The sequence below is a fragment of the Hordeum vulgare genome, chromosome 7H (genome assembly GCF_904849725.1).
Source record: "Hordeum vulgare subsp. vulgare chromosome 7H, MorexV3_pseudomolecules_assembly, whole genome shotgun sequence".
Classification (NCBI taxonomy): domain Eukaryota; kingdom Viridiplantae; phylum Streptophyta; class Magnoliopsida; order Poales; family Poaceae; genus Hordeum; species Hordeum vulgare.
The window spans coordinates 144,128,386-144,132,757 of record NC_058524.1 but is presented as its reverse complement, the minus strand read 5'-3'; the positions used below and the strand labels follow the sequence as shown (position 1 = coordinate 144,132,757).

The window sequence follows — 4,372 nt, the reverse complement described above, 5'->3', positions numbered from 1 at the left end:
GCGACGACCCCCTCCGAACGGTACGCGTCGCCATGGACGACGTCAGGAGCATGCCCGCCGTCGTCGAGAGTTAACTCGATCGGCAGCTACTGCAGAAGCAAAGAGCGCTGTCCAAGCTAGAGGGAGTGAGTCATATTGTAGCCCATTTGTTACTGGGCAGGAGATCACCCGGACTTCATTGTTTCTCGTCTAGTAGTAGATGATGTAATGAAACTATATTTGAGAATCAATAAAGCTTTCCCTTAAAAAAAGGAGGAGATTCTATTGTTATGTCAACCTTTTCGCCTGTCTTCAGATTATTTTCTCTTTTTATAGTTACATTACAGTTATATGATGTGCTGTCTTTTGTGCAAACAAAAAATTTGTGCTCACATGCCTGTAAGCATCAACCCCGTGTGCTTGTTCAGCTCTATATAAAAGGTTAATGTAACAATAGATTCATATTCAGGGTTTAAGCAGCATGAAGAACTGGTTTCAGTGATCAAAGCGGCCAACATTTTGCTGGCAGCTTGTAATATGCTGCATAGGATTCAGGATGTAACTTAGTTTTTTGTTTAACTCAAATGATGTCATGATTTTTCAACAGAACTTTCCTGTATATTGTTGTTTCGGAACCTGCTCTACATGAACAATAAGAACCTGCTCCACTGTTGCATACAACCACAAACAACTTGCTGGACATATCCATCAAGTCCACAACTTTCTGACAATTTTATGTGAACCTTTTCGCCTGTCTTCAGATTATTTGCTCTTTTTATAGTTACTTTACAATTATATGATGTGCTGCCTTTTGCACAAACAAAATTTTGTGCTCACATGCCTGTAACTGTAAGCATCAACCCCCTGTGCATGTTGAGCTCTATATATAAAAGGTTAATGTAACAACAGCTTCCTTTCAGGGTTGGAATAAGCTGCAGAGGACATTTTTTGCTGGCAGCTTGGAATAAGCTGCAGAGGATTCAGGACGTAACTTAGTTTTCTGTTTAACTCAAATGATGCCGCGATTTATCAACATAACTTGCCTGTATAATGATGGATCCAAACGTCAGATGGTCCCAACTGATAAGAAGTTGTAGACCTTTGCAGATCAGAAAGTGGAACATGCCAAATTGTCAATATATATAAATAACCCAGATTCAGATCAAACTAAAACCACTAGTTTACAGAAACAAACAGAGAATCTTGATAGGACAAACATCCATATATACAGGAATTAAGCAGCACAAATACATCATAGAAAAGGGCAAAGGGTGAAACGGAACACACACACAAAATGTGCTGGAAATTCCAAAAAATTCTCAAGGTATGGGTTAGATTTTGGTTCAAATTCAAAACCCAAATTTTCATTTGTTCAAACACTTTTTCTGTCAGCCATACACATCTTTCTGCATCAATTTTTACCAGCGCATCATTGACCATCTTAAGGAAAACTTACCAACTCGACTTCAGAAAAAGATTTTTTTCGATAAAGAATATACATTAATACCGAGGAGATACCAATTACACCCAGCCTCTGCAACAACGTAATGCCCTAATGGCATGACGGATGCACACAACCAAAAAACGAAGAAGAAACTAAAAAAGAAAAGTCCCGCCACAGAGTTTCAGTACTTGCAATAGCAGCACAACCACCACCAAGACAACACCTGATGTTCAAGTACTCCAAAAATGAGGCCTCCAAGAAGGAAACAGTGCACAAGCACCGTTGTCGCCCGATCGTAAATCTTGGATTTTCACCCTGGAGATAATGCCCGCTTTCAAAGCAATGTGTTCAATAAGACCATTGCCAGGCACAACCAATTAAGGCAGACCTTGGATTTTCATCTTGAAAGGTAGGACCTTGAACTTCACTTGTGATGTCACCCCCACTTACATATCATTGCTACGAATCCCGAAACTCCAAGCAAATTCAGGACGTAACTTAGTTTTCTGTTTAACTCAAATGATGCCGTGATTTATCAACATAACTTGCCTGTATATTGTTGTTTGGGAACCTGCTCTATATGGGCAACAAGAACACAAGGAAGGTACATGCTGAGAGAATGTTACTAGATCGTGGACTCGATGGATATGTCCACATTTTACATAACGAAAAATCAAAAGGCATTGCAGAATAACTTGATCAAAATAAATTGTCTGACATTGCCAAGCATAGTTTACATAATTTTGATAGAAATAAAATTTCTCGATAAAATATATTTCACAGGGCATTGCTTTGACAGTACATGGAGATTATTTTCGGCAAAATTTCCTCACAGGTCTCTGAAACAAAAAATGATCAAAATGCACCAGGTAACATGATAGCTTCATCTAAATAAACTGGCCAGGCATAAATATCTCGAGAATGACAATATCCCTCGAAACAGCAGAGGTTATTTCATCGAGCCTTCAGGTTTGTGTATCGTCGATTCTTCTTAGCTCTCGCGTCAAATCAGTAGCATCCTAGCAAAACTTGGACAAGTAAAAGGACTGAAAAGAGCTGAATCTTGTTCTTGTGCCTCCGTCCTGTGTATAAGAATTGAAAATAAACCACATTTTTCAGATATACACAATAGTTGCAAGGGCTTTCAAGAAAATAAACAGCTTGTTTCTTCTTCCATCTCTTTCACAAGTAGCATACAAAAATAGAAACAAGGACAATGATGTTTCTATCTCAGTCTATGCCGCAATAAGAAAAGAGACACGTGCATGAATGCATACCCACTATTGACTATTGGCCAAAATTATGGCCATCTTAAAAAAGGACAGAAACAACACAACAAGAAAACGTAAGTAGCAGCAGACCAGGATCATTAGATCAATGGTAAACAAGAGCTCAGAGGGTTGCTCATCTGCTCATCCAAGGGACAACAGGGCAAGTTGTAAAAGTCTGATATTTGACTATTTGTAAAAGAAGCATTTTCAACAAATCTAATTATCCAATAGTTCATTTTACAGATATAGTGCAGTCTTTGATAGAGATGTTAAGAAAACATTGTTAAATGCTGAATCATATCCATGAATAAATTGCCTTCCAAGTTGATACCAAAGATGACACACTAACTAAATCTGATCATAGAGCCATAGATACATGAACAGAAATCATGTGGGGCCTCAGGAGCCGTTCTAGTGTAGCTATATGGCACACAAACAGACACATGAGTCAAACGCTAAACTTCCATACTATCCATGGAGGAAAACCTGGAACTGCAAAACTAACTGAAGCATACCTGTGATGAATGGATCCAAACGTCAGATGGTCCCAACTGATAAGAAGTTGTAGACCTTTGCAGATCAGAAAGTGGAACATGCCAAATTGTCAATATATATAAATAACCAAGATTCAGATCAAACTAAAACCACTAGTTTACAGAAACAAACAGAGAATCTTGATAGGACAAACATCCATATATACAGGAATTAAGCAGCACAAATACATCATAGAAAAGGGCAAAGGGTGAAAGGGAACACACACACAAAATGTGCTGGAAATTCCAAAAAATTCTCAAGGTATGGGTTAGATTTTGGTTCAAATTCAAAACCCAAATTTTCTTTTGTTCAAACACTTTTTCTGTCAGCCATACACATCTTTCTGCATCAATTTTTACCAGCGTATCATTGACCATCTTAAGGAAAACTTACCAACTCGACTTCAGAAAAGGATTTTTTTCGATAAAGAATATACATTAATACCGAGGAGATACCAATTACACCCAGCCTCTGCAACAACGTAATGCCCTAATGGCATGACGGATGCACACAACCAAAAAACGAAGAAGAAACTAAAAAAGAAAAGTCCCGCCACAGAGTTTCAGTACTTGCAATAGCAGCACAACCACCACCAAGACAACACCTGATGTTCAAGTACTCCAAAAACAACGCCTCCAAGAAGGAAACAGTGCACAAGCACCGTCGTCGCCTGATCGTAAATTTGGATTTTCACCCTGGAGATAATGCCCGCTCTCAAAGCAATGTCTTCAATAAGACTGTTTGAGCATATATCTCCAGATGTGGTTTTGGTAATTGATGACAATTCCTATGGACTAATGGTTGCCTTAAGTTATAATTATAGGACTTGTCCATAGGCACTTCTTGAAGTCCATCTGTTGGGTTCAAGGAGTTTATATGATGACCAAGATGGTATTCAATGAGTAAATCAAGATCTCAGACAAAGAGTAAATCAAGATGATCAACACACAAAGCGTACAAGATGTACCGAGAGGGATCAAGTTATCCCATGGTATGGTAAGCATTGTCCATTACGTGTTTGTGTACTAACCCATGGTCTTCGTGAGAGTTCTATGTGTGGGTTAGGTGTGTTCCCATGGGCTTGCGTCAAAAGGAAGATCTCATACAACCCATGAAGGATGACGTCAAGTGGTGATCGTCATCA

At 38.8% G+C, this 4,372-nt stretch overlaps 1 long non-coding RNA gene across 1 annotated transcript; it reads right to left on the bottom strand.

The window, feature by feature from the left end:
* Positions 1-2,214: 2,214 nt before the first annotated feature.
* On the bottom strand, positions 2,215-3,895 carry LOC123412530. The gene is made up of 2 exons (XR_006613529.1): positions 3,210-3,895; positions 2,215-2,505 (listed from the first exon to the last, which is right to left on the bottom strand). It is a non-coding gene; the product is annotated as an uncharacterized LOC123412530 (long non-coding RNA).
* Between the last annotated feature and the right edge of the window lie 477 nt (positions 3,896-4,372).